General features: G+C 36.2%; 1 protein-coding gene and 1 pseudogene across 1 annotated transcript in view; one reads left to right on the forward strand and one right to left on the reverse strand.

Moving 5' to 3' along the window:
• Positions 1 to 25,936, forward strand: part of LOC145939356 (multicopper oxidase 3-like) — a 34,477-nt gene that overhangs the window by 611 nt on the left and 7,930 nt on the right. The window lies entirely within an intron of this gene.
• On the reverse strand, positions 1,130 to 18,832 carry LOC145939836 (uncharacterized; annotated as a pseudogene).

The following is a 25,936-nucleotide window of genomic DNA, read 5'->3' on the forward strand; positions in this document are numbered from 1 at the left end:
AGTACGAATTATATAATAAAAATAAAGTGTCTTTATTTTTGCTCTATGTACTTTATAAACGGAGATATTATAATATAAAATTTGTTTTTATAAAAGAATTGATTTAAGTTTTGGTCGTCGCCGACCTGCTCAATGCGCATGTGCGAGTAAATGTTCAGTTCGAGCATTCGTTGCAAGCATGAAGTAAGAGTAAGGAGAATAAAGCATGCGGCACGCGATGCTATTTTATCTGCTGGATTACTTGCGTGCGCCTGTGCTGGCAATCTTGCTCTTTGCTAGGCTGGAAATTGTGTGCCTGCTGGTCACGCTGCTGACTGATTTGCTGGATTTCGGTGATAGAACAGGTGCTATTTTTCTTGCTATAATCCTGCGCTGTCAATCAAGATGCTGACAGATTGACAGATTGTCAGTCTCAAATTTGGGTTAGGGTTAGGTTGCAAAATACATGTCAAAAAACATTCACAGTGACATATAACCACGATCATATAAACAATGATATTGCATATAACGATGATAGGGTTATCGTCACTTGAAATTTTTTTGGTTTATTGAAATGATCTTCCTAAAACCAGCACGAAAGTAGGCATCGTCTGAAGCCAAGCGAGCAACACGGTCAGCAGCACTGCCAGCACTGCTATCCACACGGTAGCAAGCACGCAAATCCAGCTAGATAAAATAGCATCGTGTGCCGCATGCTTTATCTACATAGATTGAAGGTGGTTACAAAAAATGTTCCGTGTGTGGCCAGGTTTGCCGAGCAGAATAACTTGGACCATTTCGTCGCCATCTTGAATATTCATATATATATATATATATATATATACATATATATATATATATATATATATATATAATGTTACGTGCGCACATGAGATGAAAAGATTACAAATGAATTGCAGAAAAGTTACAGTAAGATTGTATTTTTTTATTTTGTAAAGTAAACATCTTTAAATATTTCATATAACATAAACAGTTTTATATATTTCATATAACACACATTTATTATAAACATTTTTTAAATATTTAATATAAAACTGTTTTAAAAACACTTAAAAAGAAATATATATTATATTATTTTAATATAAATTATAAAATAATAAACAAGTTATTTTTAAGTTATTTTACACCTTTATGCTTTAGTTTTTATTTGTATCACAGTTTTAATTGCATTTGTTTCTTTAATTTGAGGATTTATATTTGTAATATTGGGAACACTTAACTGAACTAATTTTGAACTTTTTCTTTTATTTTTTCTCTTTCAATATTATTTTTATTCGACTGCTTCACTAAAAAGAACATACGTGTTACTAAATAAAAGCGGATAATATTCTTGGAAAAAGGATAATCTCTCTCTAAATTCATAATTATGTTTTTCACAACCGATGAGAGAGAGAGAGAGAGAGAGAGAGAGAGAGATAGAGAGAGAGAGAGAGAGAGAGAGAGAGAGAGAGAGAGGTACAGGATTTTTTTCTTCGTCAATCAATTCCATTATTTCAAATAATGTGTTATTAACTTTTCCACATTTTGTTGCCCCTATTGCTCCTTTTTCTAGACTTGATAGTAAATTAAATAAAGCCACTGAAGGATTTATTAAATATCCTTTTGTTTTTATTTCAATTAATTTATGTCTTTCTGGTATTGCATCATTTGGTTGTAAAATTAATGTTTTCAAACATTCTTCGCAATTAACATTTTGACTATTATTTATATTCTTAAAGAATCTGTTTCCTTTCCTTGCCACATATCCAGCAATGTATGTGAGAATGTAATCTGAAGTAGTACATATGGACGAATCATGATCACACACACATTAAGAATTGATGGGGCATATGTCAACATTTCAGTATTTTTTTCTCTGTCCAGAATAATATTTATCTGACCTATCAATTGTTCTTCTCTTTCTTTTATATCTTTTATATCTTTAATATTTATAAGAACGTCCATTAATTCCCCAGTAGATACATTACAACCTATTGGGTTTTTTTTCTAAAGAGTACATTGAGATCAATCTGTACATTTGTATGAATAACTGAGAATCAGGATCGTTAGAACCACAACAATTTTGTATTATCTCAAAAAATTCTATAAAAATAATTATAAATTATTATATATTATATATTACGAATTTTATTAACATTTTGAAGAAACATTTTTAAAAAATAGATATACCTCCAAATTGTTTTATTTTAATCTATATGTCATTAAGTATTCAAATCTACACTTATGAATCAAAAGAACAAATCTCAAGAGTAGCTTTCAGAGAAATTTTTAAACCGTAACAAGTTTGCTCAGTTATAAAATTATAATTTATTTTTTCAGCTTCTTATTCCCATTGAACTAAAAAATTTTAAAAGTCTTCGATATCCTGCTGTTACGTCCAGACTCAAGGAAGGAAGAGTCGAAAGGAAGGACGTAACTAAATTTATTTTCGAACGACGGCAGATTATCCGTCTGTTCGACCCGAACGAACGTCTGAGCCCAAATAGGTCAACGACCGGAAGGGTCGCTCTTACTTTATTTAAAGGGCCATTCGCTCGGTGGTCCCTTTTCGGCAAGAGAATTTAATCTCTTTTACGCAGGATGGGACCTTGTGCGATCTTAGTTTACGGGAATGAGTGGGAACGAGCTTGTTAATAAATGAAAATCATTTGTGTTGAAATTTATAAATTTATTCTTAATATAGAGACGAAAGAGATTATATACATAGTAATATAATCGACGGACTTAGTTGCTAATGAAAGTGTGAGTGTATGTGTATGGGTCGCGGGTGATACATTAGTACGGAGGGCGTCAATCGAGACAGAAAGGGGAAAGAGTTATTGTTTAAATTTTAGGGTCCCGATTGGTAATACAATTATTTTTATCTAACATGGATATCTATGTATACATCGAAAAATTATTAGATATGCTAGTGTGCTCCTGAGTCCATCTTTCTAGTGTCTCGCGAGTTAGATGGAGGTCATCGCGCAGTGCCGCAGTAGCCCGAGCCAATTCTCGCCTCAACCGACGGTTTCGACGGTTTCGCGCTGATTTAGCTGCCGCTCGCGAGGGTTGTTTGCGGAGTTCGTTCACTATGGGAACGAACGAAATAAGGAATAATTGATAAGGGGGATTTATCAAGAATATTTCTCGGAAATTCTTAGATCAAGGGATAATGAAAAACATTTTTATATAAATAATAAGTAACAATGTAGGCTCCCTGCATTGATAAATTACAAATTCAAAAGGAGGCTATATGGAGCCACGCGTAGGGTGTAGGTACGCAAATATTAAAAACAAACTTGTTGGAAAAACAAATTTATTGAATCTAAACGTTTCGGTCCTTTCTTTGGACCTTCTTCAGTAAATTTAATACAATAAATAATAATGGGGAATCTACATACTACCGCACGTAGCGCAAAAGCCGTGAGCCCCCCCTATCGATATCCCATTAGATAGACAAAGTGACATAATATGTCATGAGGTCCTCAAAAGTGGACTCTAATGAAGAGTATAGTGAGGAATTTCCGAAAGGGGGCTCACTCTTACTCACACACTCATCCATCGCACGTTCACACGACCGTACGCGGACGCGCCCGACGCACGAGTGGATCCACTTAATATTTCTCAAAAAAGAATGATATCAAAAAATTGCGCCAAATAAATAAAAAATACAAAAAATTAAAAATTAAAAACTTATGCAAAAATAAAAATTAATACAAAATTTAAAAAAATAAACAAATTTTAGTTAAAAAAACTTGGTGCTGTTAAATTGAACAATATGCTAATAATATTAACGTACTCATTTATGTTTCTCAATTAATTGTTCCATTAATATTTTAGTTATTAAAAGTTATTATGTATGTTTAAAATAAATTAATTATTTGTTATTAATGTAATGTTTATATAAAATAAATTATTTTAAGATACTTTGTTACTTTAAGTTACTTTAAGATACATTGAAATATATAAATTAATTAAATATTATGCTAATGATAAACGTACTCAATACATTTACGTTGCAAACATTTTTGTATATTTTGTATATTTTAAATTAAATAAGAAGTTAGAAAACACTTTCTTACATGGCGCAATGACTTGGCCCTTTTTTATCTCTTTTTTAAAAATTATATAATAACAGTAAAATTGTGACTGTAAAGTAGATTTATTTATCAAATCAATATATATCTAATAGTGAAAAACTTCTGAATAATAATGACGAGAACACCGCGCGCAAGTAAGTAATAACTGCATATAAAAAAAAGGAATCTAGCAGGACATGCAAGAGCGGCCTCCATGTTCATTCTTTCTCTAGAGACACACCAGAGCGCGCCAATCTCAACAATAACCAAGTTTAAAATTCTAACAAAAATAAAATTATAGTGAATTAAGAGTGAATATTAAAAAAATCAAAATAAAATGGGCTAATTTAGAGCCTGATGTGGTAATTGATACACAAATAAATATTTCTTTGTAAAAAATTTCTTTTATTCATGAATGTTTAAAAATATTATTTATTTATGAATGTTTTGGTATTATTTTTGGACCATCCTCAGCACTCAGCATCAAAATACAAAAAATAATATAAAAAATGTAAAACAATATTGAAAAAAAATATCAAAAATACAAAAATTTAAAGTTTAATTGCATGTAATACAATCTATTTCAGACTTATTGTTTTAATTTACTATTGATTTGTATTTACATATTATCATATAAGTATAGTATTAAGTTTAAGTATAATTAATATCAGTTCAAGTATAGTACAAGAATAATAAAATCAACTTTAAATAAATAAAAACATTAAAAAACCACAATAAAATAAAAAAACAAAAAAACATCAAATACAAAAAAAAATTTTAAAAAGATTAAAATTGCATGAAAAGTTTAAAAAAAATTTATTTTTCTAAAAAAGACATGTAAAGTCGATACTCGCATATATCGAAGTTTATTGTTATCGCTTTTCCGTAATGCTCATTGGCTGTCTCGATTCGCGTTGTGCGTTATATTCGTAGCTTCGAGCTGTCATCGCGAGGGTTAACATTTTGACAGTTGTTCAAAATAAAATTATATAAAATCATTACATGAAATCGGACAGTGGCGCGTGCACAGCGCACGCTTGTGTTGTCCAGTATTTATAAATATGTACTTTATTAGTTTAACAATAAGTACAGTATAAGAATAATGAAACCATAACTTTAAATAAATAAAAACATAGAGATAACCATAATAAATAAAAATACACATAAAAACATAAAAAAATTTAACTTAAAAATGACATTTATTTCATTTATTATAGAATTGTTATTGACTCATATTTGCCTATCCTCACAAATCCGTAACCACTACCGAGCGCACGAGGAACAAACGCCAGCTAAATGCTATATAAGAGTCTAGTCAGATCGGTTATAGATTATAGATTATGGATCTTATATTTATACCCCGTTAGTAGGAATCGTATGAAGATTGTAAGATCACAACTAATGGGATTAAGATCTGCCCTAGGTTATAGAAAATCTACTCCCACTAATATCATTATAGAATCCAAGATCATGACAATCAAGGATAGAGCTAGTTAACTGGCAAGAAATATCATAACTAAAATATTATTATACGGTTCTATCCACCAGAAAAGCATTAAACGACTATGCACGCGAGGAAAATAAATAACGATTTAGAATACTTTGGAAAACAAGAACTATTTTGCCGGATGCATGACAGGACTGCAACAACTTGACACATATTATTAAAAAATAAATAAGATGTTTTTATAATCGGCCGATAGAGCCAAGCGCAAAAATTAATTTTAATTTTTCGCAACAGTATCTCTTGGTTTTGAGATTACTGAGTTCCATTGATTAATTAACCTCGAAACTTACAACGGAAAGTTCGAGGTTAATTAATCAATGGAACTCAGTAATCTCAAAACCAAGAGATACTGTTGCGAAAAATTAAAATTAATTTTTGCTCTTGGCTCTATTGGCCGATTATAAAAGCATCTTATTTATTTATTAATATAGAGAGCCGATTAAAAATATTTTCTTAAAGTACATATTATTAAACTTTAACCGGACTTTGAAGTTTTTTCCATAAGTTACTGGACAATAACAGATGTCATAATAACAGAAGAAGAATTAGATAAAGGATTTCCAGCAGAATATAATAAGGATCAACTTATTTATTGTAAAACAAGTTTGAACTTGATAAACATAATATATACTGATGATTCTAAAATAAGCATAATCCTTCTGTAGGCAACGCCTTTTACATAGATAATGAAGAAATGGTTCATAGTATGAGCGTACATAAGTACAAAGTAAATTTTTTAGCAGAGGCATATGCAGTAGCAAATGCCTTTCTTCAGTTGAAGGAGACGAAAAATAGAAAAAATATATTGATTCTTCCTGTGGAGGAGGGAAGATGGTGACTCGAATAACAGACGGAAGTGTGTTCCGATTTTATGGGTGAAAAGTGACGATGACAGGTAGACTGAAGATCGAGAAGGATAGATTAGGTGGTGAAAAAGGAGAGGATAAAGGTAAAGTAAAAGAGAAGCTGGGAGTGGAGTGTAAGAGAAAGATAAGATAAGTAAAGCTGGCGGAGCAAAAGAGAAAACGGGAGCGAGAGAAAAGCTAGCAACAGGAGAGGAAGATGAAGGGAGAAGTCGGTAAAGAAGTACGGACAAGACAGAAAATTACGCACGAGGTTGATGAAGTGAGAGTGAGACACTGGAGGGGGGCGCCATCAGGATTAAAATGATTGACACATGACGAATCATGCGGACGATCGAAGTAGGCAAGATTCATGGTCGAGAGAGAGTGTGTGTTTCTGGAGGAAAATAGTTGAAAGAGACGGAGGAAGACGGTAATCGGCGCGGAGGCGGCGAGAAACGAGGAAGTAAAGGTGAGAAGAGAGTGAGAAGAAGAGAACAAAAGAGAAAGAGTGAGAGGGTGAAAGTAAGAGGGAGGATAAATAGAGAGAGAAAGAGAAGAGGAGGCCAAAGTTAGGAAGAGAAAGAAGAATGAAAGGAAGAAAAGGGAGAGAAAGAGGAAAAAGAAAAGTGGTTTTTTTTACACGGAAATTCTCATGGACACCCTCCGACCGACGGAAAAGGGTCAAAGGATAGTGCCGAACTTTTACCGGCGAAAACCCCGTCAGTATCCTACTCTGTTTGCACAGAGTGCCCAGCACGATTTACATCGCTTCGGGACACTCCGATTTCAATGCAACATTTTTAAACAGAATTGCAGCGGCCCAAATTGATAAAGGTAGTAAACACATTTTAAATCATAATTTATCGTTAAAAAAGTGACTTTTTTCAGATTGAGATAACTCATTGTAAGTGTCAGAAAAAAATTCATTTGTTTAGTCTTTTTCACTGAAATTTGACAAAATCAACGTTATCCAAAGCGTACCACTTGAAGATCGGATTTATGCTTCATTGTATGTGTTGTGACGACTTTTTTTGAAAGTGAATGCCATCAACAAAAAAAAGAGGGGAATAGAGTAATGCGCGCTTAGGAACGAGAGTGATGGGAGTTCCAGCGGAAGAGTTCCAGCGGCCGTACTTAACGCGAAAAGATCCGAAATTTGGTACTAGACACGATCTTTCACGCGACAATTCGCGAAATTACAAAAACATCACTGATCTTGACTGAAAATAAATCCCGCTATGGATCGATCAGCTTACCTAATGGCAGAGGGGCAGGGTGGAGTTGCACCAAAATTGCGTTAAAAGATTGCAGTAATCGCGATAACAGTTATGACAATCACAATGAATAAGACTCGAGACTTAAAAAATACGCAACATAAAGTGAACAAATATTAAGGAATTTATTACAAAAAAATAAAGAAAATAGAAAGATTAACAATGAACAAGAATTAAACCATTTAAGGAAAACAATACCAAAATAAGGTAAGACTTCACTCTCGACAATAATTCTTAAACCCGAAGTTCAGCGATCCGTAATTCAGACAATTATTCTTTAACTCGGATGTAATGCCAATTTACCTCACCAAATATAAGATTGATAACCGCGAATTGGACAAAAATTTTCGCGATAATGAAATATGCGATTTACGTGAGCAAAAAATCGAAAACAATAACGAGTTGCGAGACAGAAATTCTGGACTCCTGGTTTCTTTCGGATCCCTCACGGTGGAATGCAATAACTCTGGTTTCTCCAAAAGCGTGCGCTCTGGATAAGCCGCCACTAGAGTCCCTATAATCAGAGTCTGGTCAACTGCTAGTTTTTGGCAAAATTCTGCGAGAAAGAGTGAAATATACGCCATCTTACTCTAACCTAACGCATTAAGTTAGAGTAAGATGGCGTATATTTCTTTCTTTCTCTCGCAGAATTTTGCCAAGGCTTGCAGTTGGCCAGACTCTGATTATAGGGACTCTAGCCACCACAATATGAATCAGGATCTATCATGGACGTAGAGAATATCTGGACGAAGCTTTTGCCAGAAGAATTGAAACCTAAGGATTGAGGGGAATGAAAATACCACGGATATCAAGAACCAAGACGGCGATAAAGGCTAATGTTACAGTGCACGGCTATTTTCACGTTGCAGAATGGATTAAATTATTACACTCGAATAAATCATTAAACGACGAATTTAATATATTATACTTGTAACGAGAGTGCCCCCCGTTACCCGGCAGTGCATCTTGCCGGAAGGCTGCGTCTGGTAAATATCGGCCGGACAAAGCAGCAGACGCTGCACGCCTATTATATTATATTATATCATATTATAAATACGGAATAATAGCGCGACCGTTAAACCGCGTGCGATTTTCCGCAATTCCGCAACGACCGACGGCAGCCAAATCCACCCGAATCACGCCAAATACGGCCCCAGAGCCATATAAAATCAGGCCCAGGGAGAAGAACACACTCCGTCTCCGGATTCAATCCCGTCCAGAGCCAGCACGGCGCCTTGACTAAACCATCCGAAAGCGAGTACGAGCAAAAAGAAAGAGGTCAGGAGTACCCAGCCTCCATCGGGAGTTCCCACACTCCGCATCGCGAATCCCGTCAATCCGAGCCGAGAAAGAAAAGGGGGTCAGGCGTGCCCAGCCTCCGCCGAGAGTTTTCGGTACCTCGCGACATTCCATCCTTCCAAACAGTGCTGATCAAATATCCGGAAGTGTGGCGTGCCCGCTTTTTACGGGGGTTCCCGTAACCGACACTTCCCCGGTACCACGAAAATCCCGATGTACTAGCGGCCGCGATACACCCCGACTAATCTACCGAAACAGCGGCTTTAAGATTTAAAGCACAAGGCCGGCGCGACGCGCAAGAAATATCAACAAGTATCGGCGCGAGGGCAATAACCCGCGGTACGCGCCAACGCCCAATAACATAAACACGCGTCTCAGTTGTTCTCACGCGGAACCAAAATATCGAAGCGTTTTGCGAACGAAATAGCGACGGCTCGCAAATTAACTAACAATTGTAAACCGCATACCGCTCCGCCGTTAATTACGCACACCTGTGTACACCCGAACTGTTCAATACGTGCACATAATGCCGCGTTCCCACGAGGCGTGAACCACGAACGTGAATCACGCTGTCGTGCTCACTTTAGTTTCTTTCACGCTTAGTGGAAAGCGTGAACTGTTCACATCGAATTTTTAATTCACGACTCACGACAGTGTAAATCGAATCGTCGCCATAAATAGGATAGTTGCTGAAGGCTGTCAGGTTATATGCTCTATTTTAGCTCATCAAATTATTCACTTATTTGGAACTGAACAAAAGAAATGTAGAAAAAGGCGATGGTGGGTTAGACAGTGGATATTGCAACGTTCAATTTTGGGAGGTTCTACATTCATACAAGAAGAACTTCAAAATCATTTTTCCGATGATTTTAAAAATTTATTACGAATGACAGAAACACAATTTACATATTTATTAGAACGTATTCAACTTCTTATAAGTAAACATGATACCAATATGAGACAAGCAATAAGTGCCAAAATAAAATTAGCAGTAACCTTGCGTTACTTAGCAACAGGAGATTCTTTTAAAAATTTAGAATTTTTTTTCCGTGTTCCAAAAAACACAATAAGTAAATTTATTCCGTATACTTGTGATGCCATTTATACTTGCTTAAAGGAGTTTATCGAAGTAAGTAAAAAATTAATCATTAATTATTATATTGTTATATTACAAAAATAAAGATATAAAGGCTCAATTTGAATAATAATACGCAATAATCAAAGGCGATATGAGCCGCTTGGATAGTGTACACAATATCAAATAACAAAATGTGTGTAAAAATAGTCCATATTAATATATAAAATAAAACTACATATATAAAGGAAATTAATACATTAGGGCTCGAGTTAAGAAGCGTACGTTTCAGCCCTTTTTTGGGCCATCTTCAGCGCAGAAAGATACAAAACATATACAAAAAATATATATATAAAAATTATTATAAATTAAACATTGAAGTAAACAGTGGTCATCAAAGTCAAACTTTAAACAAGAGTGTGTATCGCTTTACAAATGTTGAATCCGAAAGGAGCATAAATCGTCAAATGCTTCAAAAATCGATCCGAGGAGATAACTCAACCTTATTACTTACTCCCCAGTTGATAAGCCAGGAAGTAAACGGTAGAGAATCCGGCAAGTAAGCAGTCATGATGTTAGACCAAATTTCTCCTCTGAAAAAATTGAGAAAACAAAAATGCATAACTACGTGACACATGATGAATCCAACGGATCAATGATTCAGAAAGGAAAAAAAGAATTAATTAATTAATTAAAAAATTACTCAAGGAAAGTAGGACATATGGAGCACTAACGTCGCGCACACACCGATAGAAATGAAATAACGACGATTTTTAAGATTATCCTGTCTCTGTTATGAAAAGGCATTGACCTGTATGTTTTCAAACACGGTCGTTGACATTCGATGAGTATCAATACGCCGCAGAACCAACACATAAACATATATAATCTTCAAGTCGGCACAAGATAAGAACGCAAAGTTTTTATGAACATAGTTCAATATGATCTTTTTTGTGTATTTTATATGTTAGGGAGTTTATCGAGCGCAGAAATATATGTCCGGTGCAAGCCCTCTGTATCCGTTTGTAAATTAAGATCGTTTCTTTGTCTTTTAATGAACAGCATTTCGGAAATTAATCGCTTGTTTAAAAATTTTTCATTATCAAGAACCTGAACGTTATTCCAGTCACAATCGTGTTGTAAACCTAATCTGTGTTCAGTAATTACAGAATTAACTGTTGTATTTTGACGTATGTCAAATGACTATTGGTTTGACTATTGGTTTGATGCTATTAATGTACGTGGATGCCTTTTTTTCTTTTAACCAATTGAACTTATTTTTGTGAGCCAGAAATAATCTGTTATCATAATTATTGAAAGAAGTTGTGTGATGTTTATATAATTGGTGCCAAATGTGTATAGGTATGATGTTGTTTAGTTTGTATGTGAGTTGTAGGATCTCGCGATGCATTGCTTCTATTTGCCTGTGTAAATAAAATATTTTTATATTTATCGCCTCTCGTTTGAAATTATAGAGCAGACCATCTAGTTTTTTTAACGACCTATGGTGTTATAGTATGAATTGTATTTTACAAAAATTATTTAAATGTGTAAGAACAATGTCGTAACTTCTAGAATTTTTCAAAAATTTTAATTTTGATCTGGTTTTCAATAACGTATAATTCACGTCTGTCCATCGTTTCAAACAATTAACTGTGTTCAGACCAAATGCTCGATTATTATCACAATTTTTTGATAAAAACATAGACATGATCATTAACATATTACTGAACAATGGTTACTCTCTTGAATTAATTTTTAATACAATCAACCGCAGATTAAGATATCTAGTAAACAACAAATCATTATTAAGGACACTAAAAAGTGCAACAGTACAAGTTAGTAACTCAGATGTAAAACAAACAAAAAAATTTTTTGTAATCCTATATATTAATAGAATCTCTGAAATGATTGTCCCTTCGATTAATAAAATGAACCTACTGGTAGGATACCGCTGTTTAAATAAGCTAAACAAAATCATCAAGACACAAAAAGATAGAAATCAAAAGCCTTCAAATTCTAATGTCATATATAAGATCAATTGTAAAGATTGCGATGCTTCTTATGTAGGTCAAACGAAGAGACAATTACAAACAAGAATAAAAGAACATAAGAACAATATCAGATTAGAACTCGAAAAGACATTCGGTAATTTCGGAACATATTAATAAAGAACAACATAATTTTAATTGGGACACAATCAAAATTTTAGATACTGAAACTAACTATCTTAAAAGACTCATCTCTGAGATGTTACACATTAAAGAACAAAAAAATGGATTAAATTTAAACAAAGTCACCGAATTACTTAGCGACTCATATTCTAATATCCTTGGAAAACTATCAACCATGTAATACACAAACATCTAGATAAACATGTTATTAATAACGTCAAAATAATATTCTTGTACATAAACACACATAAAACAATAGAGTTCAAACATGATGAAATAAGTAATCGATTTATATTCATACAAATAACTTTTTAAACAGACGACGCATAAGTAAGTGACATTATTCATTAAGTTGAAAAAATTTTATAGAGTTGGTTTTCTCACACAGTGGCCTTAACACGCTGCATAATCTACAAGAACAATTTCTCGCATTCTACCGACGAATTTGCCTTAAAAAAACGCGCTCCTCTTCTTTCATCTTATGGTATGAGATCATGGCGATATCCTGTTATCGTGTCAACCAACAATGAATTAACTATATGGCAAACGTCAATATTCATAGTTTATCAACGCTCAAGATTTTAATTGTTACCACCGTTTTTAATGTTAATTTTAATTTTAATTATAAGTACTGAGGAAGACTGCGTACAGTCGTAACGTATACCCCCAATTTGTTGTAAGAATTTCAATAAACATAACTTTTTAATAACTATTAACTTGCTCGTTTAGTTGGCCCATTACATTATTATCAATTGTTATATCAATACACGAGCGTACTATCCAATCCTTTCTTTTTTGTTAATATATTCTTATAACAAAGTCTGCGATGTAAGCAATCACTCTTATTGTACATTTGGAGAAAGTTATACTATCGGGCACATAAAGATGTAAATTTTCGATGCTATCTTCATAATTGGTGTCAAAATCTAGTTGGGATTGTATTCCCTAACTGCTAATACACATCATGAACCAGCTTTGCACGTACGTAATTGTGAAAGATAGTTGTAGCAATTTTGTAATTTTTCTAAAATGATTGAACTATTGCCTTTGTGCAATGGTTGTTTGAATCTAAATTGTTTCATATTTCTCAAATTCAAAATATCGAACAAATAATTTATTATACGTATGAATATTCGTCGGGTCCATTTTTGCAAATTTAGAAGTTGTAAATCTGTTTTACAGAGCTCTAGCGCATTAGCTACTGATTAGAAGCACCTGAAAACTTGCACTGCAAGTTTAACTTTTATTTTTTGTTTATAATATTGTATATGAAACGTTCTTAATTTGTTATCTAAATGCAAACCTCTCTTAACTTGTATATCATTGAGTATTGGGAGATAATCCGATTGGATAATATTACTGTTATGTTTTGCGGATTTTACGATTCCTTTCTTTTCCCCGATTAAAGTAAAGCGTCTTTATTATTATATAAAAAAAAGAAACTAATTATAAGAATAGAGAGCATGAGAGATAGCGATCACAAAATAATAGGATGGAGGGCTAACGAAAACGATAACAATGTCGAGATTAGAAGTTACTCACATGACGGAAGCAAGGATCGATCAAAATCAAGCTCGTAACAGTGAATCACCTTTGGAAGTTACACATATGACGAAAGCAAGAGTTGACCAAATCAAACTCGTGACCAAAAATCACAAGAGATACGAGAGTAAAGGTCGGAAACAGTCAAGCTCATGACGGTGAATTACATTTGGAAGTTACACACATGACGGAAGCAAGAATTGATCAAAATCTAACTCGTGACAGTGAATTTCAACGGAAAACGATAACGGAGTCGAAATTTGGAAACTATACACATGACACGTCGCCTATAGAAACAAAAGTTAAAAAATAATATTTATGCCAACAAATTATAGGACGCCCTTTGGTCAGAAACCGCCCTTCAGATAATAGAGTGGAGCAAATGAACTGTATAAAAACGAAGAGGTTTACTGTAGAAGAGAACAGTCGAACAGTCAATCCGTCAGTACATCAATCAGTTCGAAATTCTACGCTCAGCAAAAATGTTTCTCTTAAGCAAATTATAAAGTGCAGTAAATGAACACCGATCGCCGTTCTATCTGCGCCGCGGATCGTCTTCTCCAGAACTTCTCGAGGCTCCGTTACCCAGCCATTGCTCATTCTCGCTTACTCTCTTGCTCTGTTATACGTTGCACTCAATAAGTATAGTGAGTAAAGAAATTTATTCTTGTGCACATGCATATAATATACATAATTATACACGTATTTACATGATTGTTCGAATTGCTCTACTTTTTTTTACCGTAAAGAATATAATTATTCCAAAAAATATGTATATACGTGGTGTGTCCGGAAAGTAATGAGAATGATTTTTTTATGCTCGTCAGAAGGGCTGCGTAAGAAAAGTGGGGGTCAAAGTAGTTGAAGGGGGATCTCAGGTATATGGTTAAACCCTCCTCAGTTGAGCCCGAGTCTTACAAATAATCGGTATGTTACAGAAGTGCACCCTTGCTTTTCATTTTCGTCACGGAAATCAGAGGAGCGTCGAGCAGCCTTAAGCAATTAAATTTTGCGTAAAATTTGGAAAAACAGCTTCAGAAACATTAGAGATGCTGAAGACAGCATATAGGGAAGCTGCTTGGCCGAATTCATTTTCTCTGCAAATATTGTTTTTCCGGAATGTCCACTCACTCCTGTGAAGGTCGGCTCCGATGTTGTTGACAATTGTTGTCATTTGATTTTGTTTTTCGCGCTAAGAGTAATCCACGCTTATACAACTGCAGTTTTCCGAAAGGGGGCGTTTACACAAAATTTAAATCATACCAACCTCCTTTTTGTCTCTCATTCAATAAAAGTTTTTATACGTCATAGCATGTGAACGAAGCGAATTACTTATTTTTCCTTAAAATAACGCGAGTATTACAACAACAATCGTTTTTACCTCGTTAACTGATGCCTCTTATTAATGTTTTCCTTCAACGAGGACGATAATAATTCCACTCGATAAGAGAGAGAGAGAGAGAGAGAGAGAGAGAGAGAGAGAGAGAGAGAGAGAGAGAGAGAGAGAGAGAGAGAGAGAGAGAGAGAGAGAGAGAGAGAGAGAGAGAAGAGAGGCTCCCGACAATATAAAATAAAATAAAATTCGAATTAGTTTATCGTAATTAACTATCGTGCTCGGTATCTCTGGGAATGACGGTACGGCTCTCGCAATCTCTCGCGCGACGCGGCCGCTCAACCTTTGCCCCATAATCAGGTGAGGTGGATGTGTGTCGGGACGGCAACATCAACATGTATATATGTGTGTGTTTTTATAGAGAAACAGCAATAAACAGCAATGAATTTAAATATCCATAATTAACAATTAATTAATTACTTAAATTAATAGTTGACACATCTCCCATTCTTTACAAGATGCGTTTTTCTTATCTCTTCTAACTGCTACAAAGTTGGGTTGAGGAATGTTGTTAGAACAGATAAGAAAAAGTGCCTTATGTAAAAATGAATAAATGCATTTATATTACGCAAGCTTGATCTACGATACGCACAATGTGCAAAATTTTTATGTGAGAGATACTGCAATTGTTAATTTAATAAATTAATTACTAATTACTGTTATTTAAATTTATTGTTGTTTGATATCTCTATACAAACACACACACATATACACACACAATAAAACGTAAATCTGATCGTCAATGTGATACGCTTTGGATAACGTTAACGCCGGCGGTATTTTTTAAAATTTCAATGAAAAGAAACTAAACAAAATTTTTTTGTTCTTGCTGATACTTACTTAGTAAAGATCAATGTACATGTGTTACTGCAGTGAAAATCAATTTTTTTAACATTATCAAATTTTTCTACGGTTTTGAACTTTATTTACCACTAAATTAAGCAATTTCACAATTTTTGTACGTTTTACCTTAAAAAACCATAGTGACCATCATGAAAAGAAGATTCATAGCTATTTGGCAAAATTTTTTTTAATGCAGGGTAGTACTTAAGAAAGATAAAAAACGTGAAAAATAAATTTTTTTAAATAACTAATAGAATTAATAAATTGCTCTTCAATTCTCAAAAATATATGAGAAAATAAATGGCTATAACAACAAAGCGAGGTATTTATTTTATATTAGAAAAAATTTTTTGATTATTCAAAAATGTTAGACAAATTGCGTACGTTTCCAATTTTATGGCCCATCTTCAGTGCTAAATAATAATTTATCTAAAAACGGTTGACTATAATAAGTCATGCGGTAAAACTATATAAAATATAAAAAAGCAGAATAAATAAATATAAATAATAGACAAACTATACCGGTCAAAGACATACAGTCATAAAAAGTTACATTGTGATGTAGTAAATAAAAATAAGAAGAAAGTAATTATAGTCCAGTCAAAATACGATTAGACCTAGAAAAAATTGCAACACAAGGTTTTATTATGGCATTGTGTTCAGTAAAATATACTGAACAACATATCCAAATTCCGCCATTTTCCGCTATCACTAAGTATGTTTTTTATTAACAATTTATAAACAAATTCGTTTTTCTCCACAAATACGATGAATTTCGAAATTTTTGTAGAGATCAAAGTTGTAGAACAGACAAATAACTACAAAAAATGTTGTTATGAGTTTTTCGAAATATCTCATATTATTTGAGATATTTGCAACGGAAGCTCAAAACATTATAGCGCTGCGCGCTTACGGCCAGCATTAGCCAGATAAATTAGCATCTGCTTCCAGAGTGGCCACAAGGAGGCTGTTGGCTCGATTTTCACCCCATTTTTTGTTTTTGTTTTTAATTTTTTTAAATTTTTGTTTAAATTTTTTTTTTATTAAAAAAAAATTGTTTTGTTTTGTTTTTTTGTTAAATAATTAATAATTTTCTGTGTCTTCCTGTAATCCCGAATTACCGCAGCTTACCCCCATACATTCTGTACATGCTGTTGTACACGGAATCCATTTTTTCTGCAAGTACATCTTAAACTTTGATACCCTTTCTTGCAATTACAACGGATAACTTTAAGAATTTTATCTGGAGCTGGTTTAGTATCTGTTGTAATCGGTATTAATTTGTTGCCATCACAGCTTCATCCCCAATTTTCTGCTTTTAATTCCGAAGACTTCGATTTCCATATCATAATTTGATAATAAACTCGGAAATAGTGGAATTTCGCCGATGTTGGAGTAGGGGGTAACCTTTCAGGCGACACGAAGCAAGTCGATGTGGTTATTTTAGAGAGAAATATTCTGAGCCGTAAAGAAATTAGTTTCTCCCTCTTTGGCTTTATAAATGGATAAGACCGCTTGGTCTCCAGCATTTATACGATTCTGTGTAGATGCTTTTGGCATTGAAAATACTTTTGCACATTCTCGGAAATTATTATCAGAGTAAATAAGAGAAAGTCCTACTTGCTTTCCCACGCCATAGATCGAAGATGTCGTATCGCAACCAAAAAAAGCGTATACGAATAAAAGTAAAGAAGAAATATCTGTTCCAAGCTCTGTTTTTATTGTGTTGATATGCCAATTTTGTGCTTCGGTTTTAAAATATAAATCAAACTTGTTTGGATCTGCATGATATATTAGTAATATAAGCAAATCTGTGTCGTTCCCTATTACACATGTAGGATATGAGTTGGCGCTTGTAACGGCAGTGGTAGCAATTAAAACGTCAGCATCACTTGATGCATAAGACACTGTACAATCGGACATAGCTAATTTATTGCCAATAGCATGAATAATTCTATTTTTATTATCGACATTTCGGAGAAACTCATCTTTTTTTATTGTAAGTCGCATTGAACCTGTAAGTTCAACAGTACGACTTAGCAGACCTTTTGTCCGTCTCAGATGCGTGATGTCCTTTGTGAACGGTTGTAAACTGTAACCATCAAATACAATGCAACATTTGCCATAGTTGCGCATTACATAATCAATATATGTATCACATATTGCATCAAATGTTTCGTTCTGCTGCCATGGTACTTTGTGTAACAGCCAACCTCCGTCAATAATATTATGAAAGGGTTGCTGACAACATTCAGCTGTTGACGATTGGACATATTGAATTTTTTTAACAATAGCGTTTGCCAATGAGGGTTTATTAGCAGGCCTTAGCATTTTTGGAGATTCAAAAAGTGAAGGCGGATACGTGGAAAGTTCGTAAGACATGATTTCTTCAAGATCAGTACTTTCTCTTGTACCAATAGTTGCCAAACGTTGAAAAAGAAGCGCTTGATCAATGTGCAATTCCTCGTCATTCAGTTTCAGAGCTTTTTTAAAGCTCATGTTTCGCGCTTTGTCTTTACGACGGAACGTGTAGGCAGTAACTGTTTTACAGTCATATCGTTTAAGATGATGTAACCGATATTTTTCGTCATGTCAACATTAACATTATCAGACGCAGTGATACCTGTTATGACAATATTTCGCAATTGATGCTGTTTGTTAAATGGCTCAAGAGGACGCAGAAATTTGAAAATGACTTTAGTATCAGATGTATCTTTATTAATACGAAAATTTTTATTTTCCACATGTTGATCGGAGGTAACATATTTTAAATCCATGATTTCTTGCATGGCTTCATTGACCTGCATACGAACCGGCATTGTGTCCAAATGCACCTTTGCGTATCGCTTATTCCACTGCTTCTAGTTAAGCCACCAGCAGATTTTAAACTTCTCATTAAAACTTGTTCGATAACCAAGTCTGGGGAAAGCCCGGCCCAGATGTTATCACTTCTCCTAATGACAAAGTGGCCTGATTGAAAGTGCATATAAATATCAGGGTGTTCTTCCTTGAGGTTTATCATATTTTGCAGATGTACACGGACTGATTTTGTGTAATTATTATGCCCTGTAGCAGCAAAATATGGTAACATGTCAGATAATGATTTTAAGTACAAGTCCCAATCGCCTGTGCGTTCGGCTTTAATAGATTATCTTAAAATTGATACCATATCTACGTACTGCAACCATAGCTTTGCAGTTCTACTACATTGTATTTCGTCTCGAAATTGTTGCAATACCTTAGAAACCCGGTCCAATGCATCAGACAACAGAATTTCATTAAACGACCCAGCATTAGCATTATTAGCAATTGCACATTCATACAAATTAGGAGCTTGATTTAAATCATCTTTATATGTACAATTTACTGCATTTTCGTCAAAATTGCCATATGTTGGTGTTAACATTATTAAGTGAAGAGCCAAATCTACAATGTTGTGGGCACGTACAGCTCGTGAAATAGCTTTTCCACTTAAAATATGTTTAACGGAACCTGGTGCATATATTTGTTCTAAGACTTGTTCGAGTCCAGAATCTTCTATGACATAACCGATACAACCTAAAAAGCTCATCCTAGTATGAAAACCTCCTAACAAAACGATTGTATTTTTTAAAATACTATCAGTCGATTCGCAAGATAAAATCGTTATTACCTTCCAATATAATGGTTGGTCAAAAGTTATAATAGGTACCAAATTTTGTTTCTTGGCTTCACGACTTATAAACAACAGTGTTGTGTATACACAAGATATATCGGTTGGGTTGTGATCTATCATGGGTAGAAAGAAAATGGCAGCTTTTCCAGCCAGGGTGATCTTTTGTATAAACAGATTGCATGAATCCAGACCAACCAGGATGCGGTTGATGAAAAAACCAGCTTATGTACCATAAAAGATCAGTTTTGCTGTCGTACTCTGATGGAAATGAAAGAAGATCATTGTAAGTGATGTAATGGTCCTGTGGTTTCTTATATACATGAAATTGTATATTTCCCACCTATTTTAATGTTTCTGCTGAAACCTTTAATCGAGAGATCTTTAATGGTTTTTTTTATAGGTGCCGGAGTTACTGCAGCAATAATCCCCATACCGTGAAACGTGCCATTTCCATCAATCGTGCAAATATCGTGATCAACATTATCGGCAATGAAATGTATGACATTCGTAGATTGAAGTTCTCCATTTTGATTTAAATTATCTAGCAGACATTGTTTAGAAGTAGCTGCACATTTTTCAAAATTGAGAATTTCATTATACGATGAACAAAACCCAAGTTTATTCAAAGCGTCTACTAAAAATCGCGATGACGTGTGGTGGTGCACCTGAATGGCCAAACCTAATTGCAACGGAGCTATTATAGTATGTGGTCTTGCAACTTGCATTATAGCCTGCCCGATAGAAGCTATGACAATCTCACTATCACCGTTGGAAATAATAGACGACAGTAGTAATCGAAGGGAGGGAGTTATGTACTCGAGGCAGTCATTCTGAGAAAGTTTGTTTAGAACATCATATTCATTTTTTGCGGTAATAACTGTTTTTATTTCATTTTTAATTATGTCTCTGACAACTTTTATAATGTTACATTTATCTGATTCTGCGTCTTTTTTCGGAAGGGTATAATATTCATGTAGGATAGCTTCAGCAGACTTGCGAAATGTCATTACATCCGGACATCCTTCAGTTGAGCTTATCAAAACATTATTTTGAAAACGCTCTACAAAAAGTTGTTTAACGCGTTTTATTCCGTAAGGTTCTACGTCAGGATTATCTATAAAGTCTTTCATTTTTATACAGAATAATGCTAGTGAAATTTGATTGTCGCTTGCTTCTTTGAAATATTCAATCGTTTTAATACAAGCATCCAATTGGTCTATGTTTGTTGGTCGTCCAACTCTAGGTTTTTCTGTCACTTCTGTGTTTATTGTATTAATTTGTGTTGTACTATAACGTTTAGGCATCATTCCGACTTTGAATATTCGGAATCTCACTAAAAAGAGAATAGATCATGTTGTATGACGGGGCCAATCTTTAAAGCGTCATTTAAAGAAATGCCTTCGTTCGTTTTGCACAATGCGTTAACTACCACCCTTAATTTTGTGGTAACGCTGGTATCTTTTATTACGCAGTGGTGCGGCATGTAGTATTGTGGTCAAATGTTTCATGTTGCATTACTTTTTTTAATCTCCCTCATATGGCCTAGTTCTAAATACTCATGCATAAACCTTACGTACTCATTTTTCACTTGCGGCTGTCTTTCAAGTTTTTTCTCCAAGTTCTTCAATTGTCGAATAGCTAAGTCCTCGGAATCCCCAAGTTTCTGAAGCAATTCTTGATTTTCTGGTAGAGATATTATGAATCGTCCTGCCTTATCACGTTTGTATGTCTTCACAATATGTCCTTCGCATATGCGTTCTTCCGGGGATCGGGTGGTTTGCCTTACATCATTTTCAATTTGCCAAAAGCGTGTAAAATTCTCATTTAGTTGTTCGTCGATTACCAAATTGCATACCGTCCTTTCCTGTTTATGATCAGTAGATATTAAATTGCACGATGCTTTCTATCTAAGAAGTGTCTTTTGCCATATAGGTTGTACTTTCGATATCCTAATTCTTCCAACACACATCAGATCGAAAAATATTTCAGCTCCTAGTAAGAGATCTACCTTTGCTGATTTATAAAAGTCAGGGTCGGCTAAAGTGATATCCTCTGGAATTTGTACGTCATTGACATTGATTCGATCGCAAGGTATAGCTTGCGTAATTTGATCTAACTAGACAATAGATATAATCACATAGTTGTTAAGTCTAGATTTTAAAGTTACTCGAATTCTATTATTCGTTTGCGTAGCTATTTCCCCTAAACCACATATAGGGATATGCATGGCGAATTGCTCAAGAGCTAACTTTTTCGCGCAATCATCTATATCTATAAGTACCGTCCGTCTGTCTGTCTGTCTGTCTGTCTGACCGCGAACTACTCCATCATTAATGGACCGATTATCTCGAAATTAGTACCAACATTTTTCAAATTTTACGGGGAGTGCGACGATGTGGTTAAAAAAAAATTTTTTTTTAGGAGAGTCATACACTCCTATGCTATGTGTCTGACATGATACACATACACATACACAGACATACACACACACGAATACACCCGAACACAACCGATCATACCTGAACACACCCGAACACACCCAAACATACTCGAATTTACCCGAACACACCCGATCATACCCGAACACATCCGAATACACCTGAACACACCCGAGCACACCCGAACACAACCGATCATATTCGAACACACCCGAACATACTCGAACCTATTTTTTTTTCTTGCGTTGAGGAAACCTTTTATAGGTACCCTCGCTCCTCGGGTAAGGAAGCGAAGGGTTATATGGGACTCCTTCTCCTCATCCCAGGGAAGACCGAAGTCTTCCCCGTGATGGGGCGAAGTATACCTCACTAAAACCTCAACGGGTGTCCATCGCGGGCGTTTTCGGGGAGCACGGAGGATGCTGGTTGCTCATGTCGACTCCGTGTTCCCCCGCCTCAACTTCTCGGGAGAGAACCATCCTGAAGGGGTGGCTCTCTCCTCCGCCATCGTGCGGAACTACGCGGTTGCGACGCGAGGGGGACTGCGGCGCCCTGGGAGGGTCCACCCCCGTCATCTCCGTCATCATCATCGTGATCACTGGAATCGGGAGAGGCCCTCGCTTCGTTCCTCTCCCACTCCCTCTCCGCTTCCTCCTGTTATTTCGCAGAAGGAGGAAAATGCCCCCCATTTCGTCTCGTCGCCGACCGCTGCCGCCACCACGGCCGGCAACGATAAGTCACCCCCCACTGCGGTCACGAGCTCCGCTCTTTCTCCCATCCACGCGGGACAGTCCGCCAACGTGTGTTGGGCAGAGTCCCGCTCGTGATCGCAGTGGTGGCACTGGGTCGTGCGCTCCTTCTGTATTCGGCCCAGATACTCACTGAAACAGCCATGTCCGGTGAGTACCTGGGTCATCCGGAACGTAAAACTCCCGCGGGCCCTGTCTAACCATTCATCTAGACAGGGCCGGATGGCCTCGGCCTTTTGCCTGGCAGCCTCGGATCCTCGAGGCTGCCTTTCCAGGCTTCAATAAGGACTCGCCGTGTGTGGACTCTCATCGCGTGCCGGGTACGGTCCGTGAAGATTATGCCTTCTCGTTGGAGCCCGCGTGTACGCCGGTATACATCGGCGTACATGCGGGCTAGCAGCTCCATTAGGGGGACTCCGGAGAGCACCCCCGCTGCCGTCCAGCTCACTGTACGGTAACCCCTGCACACTCGGCCCGCCACCCGCCTCTGAACTCCATGCATGAGTACACGCAATTTGCGGGTGGCGGCGAATTCCTCGGCCCAAACATACTCGAACCTACCCGAACACACTTGAACATATTTGAACTTACCCGAACACACCCGAACATGCTTGAACTTACCCGAACACACTCGACCACATACGAACACATCCGAATACAACCGAACACATCTAAACACATCCGAATATATCCGAACACACCCGAATACACCCGAACACATCAGAATACACTCGAACACATCCGAATATATCCGAATACACCCGAATACACTTGAACACATCCGAATACACCCGAACATAACGAAATTTTTGAACATGTCAATAAGCACCCAATTCTGTCTGTTTGGAGTTAAATTAAAAAAGAAACGAAAACAAAACCACATAACATACATCCCCGTAACATTAGAAACATTTTGATACCTATTTCACCAAATTCGATCCACAAATGTAGAAGTAGTTCGCGGTCAAACAGACAGCTGATGTTCTCTGTTTGATCGTGAACTGCTCCTACATTTATATATAGGCCGATTTTCGTGAAATCGGTACCAAAATTTTCCTCATTTTCCGGGAAGTGATCTTACGTGGCTTTTTTTGATTTGTTTTTTTTAAATTTAAATTAATATCAGTAAGTACCTAATTCTAATATTAAATATATTAAATGTATATTAAATATAAATACATAATCAATAAAGAAAAAAAGAAAGTTACATACAGGCTTTGAGACCCGCGCGAAGCGCGGGCCGAAAAGCTAGTTAGTAATAACACACGATTGCGATCTATTGTCCAACAATGTCTGATATATTACATCTTCGCCTTTGTTATTTGTTACTTGTACTAATACCATTGCGAGAAGAATTTGTTTATTTTGCCGGATTGACGCATGACTTACGCCAATAGCCACCATCTTCTTTTGATCTGAAGTGTTCGTGTCCTCTGTCGATGACTCCGACTTCTTTGCTATTGCCTGTTCTAAGTGAAGCAAAGTATTGTTTCTTGCTGCACATACGACATCCGCCCAACGAACACTGTTTTGCTTGATGAGATGCGAATTTTAAACAATTTAAGCATAGCCTTCGAGATTTAGCCTCCTTTACTCTTTTATCCACTTCTAGCTGCAGATAATCTTCACATTTATATATAGCGTGATCTTCCTTGGAGCAATATGCACATTTGTTACTCGTTGTGACTATGTTTGCTGTCGTAGCCCTGGTATGATTGTATTTTTTTTTATTAGACCCGGACTCTCCTACGCGACTGGTGTGTGTTGATGCTTCCAATGTTTTACAGTGCTGAGCGAGGAAATCCGTCAATTGTTTGAGAGTGGAAACCTCTCCATTATATATTAAATAGCGCCTTAATGTGCTTCTATATTATTAAGCCAGTACCGTCATACCTTTCTTCGATCTCCAATGCCTCGATATAATTTTCTTTGGAGACTTCGACAAAGCCAATTACGTCGCGTGCTTCTCCTTTTAAGGCTGACATTAGGTACTGCATTTTTTGAATGTCCGGCAGCGCAGCGTTTTGATCAATCATACTTTGAAACATATTACGGAATGGAATCCACTCTTCGAACATGTCTGTAAACGTAGGTAAATTAATGCGCGGCAATTTTAAGTGATCATTGGCAACGTTACTTTTCTGTGTGGCTGGCGTCTGTTCTCTTACGTTTCTCGGAATCTGGTTCAAGCTCGAGCCTTGAGATGCCATTAACTTATTCTCGATTAGCGTTTCAAGCTCAAATGCTATAGAGAAGTGCCTTTCCTCGAATGACTGTCTCTCTTCATTATGATCCGCGATATCTTCCCGACTAACCTCCAATTCTTCAATGGCGGCTTGCGTTATGTGGAAGTGATTCCACATTTCACTAAATTTTTGTAACCGCTGACGTAATTATATTATCGACGTGCCTTGAGCGTCTAATCCGTCTAGATAATTTCGACACCTCGTGCATTGAGACTTAATTTGCGCCCGCTTTGCCTTTAGCACCTTCAATTGCGCTGTCTCCGCTATGTTACTTCGCGCTTTTTCACGGCTAATCTTTTGTGACTTCTACGTACCGACATTTGACGCGATTCACGCTGCTACCTCCAGCCCGTTACGATTCGGCTTGAAGGACCAATGTTACGTTGTTACCACTACAGTTCGCGTGTAAATTAGGATCAAGAGGACTCGAGAATCTTTATCGTAAATACTTTTTATTGTACATGCTGTGACGTGGTAGTCACGACGCGGGTTCACCCAAGCTAATAGCGGGTCAAAAAGCCGAGCGGCCACGCCAATTGCGAGATAGAGAGAGAGCGAAACCGAAAATCCCAGAGAGACTGAGCGCAGCATTATTAATATTAATTCGCTTGAATTTTAATTTATTTTCGGGAGTCTGACCGAAAGAGTATTGTGGCCGGAGAGAGAGAGGGGGGGAGGGAGAGAGAGGGAGGGAGGGAAAGAGGGGGGAGGGGGGAAGGGGAGAGAGAGGGGGAGGGGGAGGGGGAGAGTACAGCCGTTGGAGCAAATAACGGGATAAACACGCAGCCAAAAAAACAGCGTGAGCCGACCTTCCCAGAAAAGACAAAAAACTGAG

This window comes from Prenolepis imparis, unplaced genomic scaffold (assembly GCF_030444845.1).
Source record: "Prenolepis imparis isolate NDT839.2.m4 unplaced genomic scaffold, iyPreImpa1.0 SCAF_8, whole genome shotgun sequence".
NCBI classification, from domain to species: Eukaryota; Metazoa; Arthropoda; class Insecta; order Hymenoptera; family Formicidae; genus Prenolepis; species Prenolepis imparis.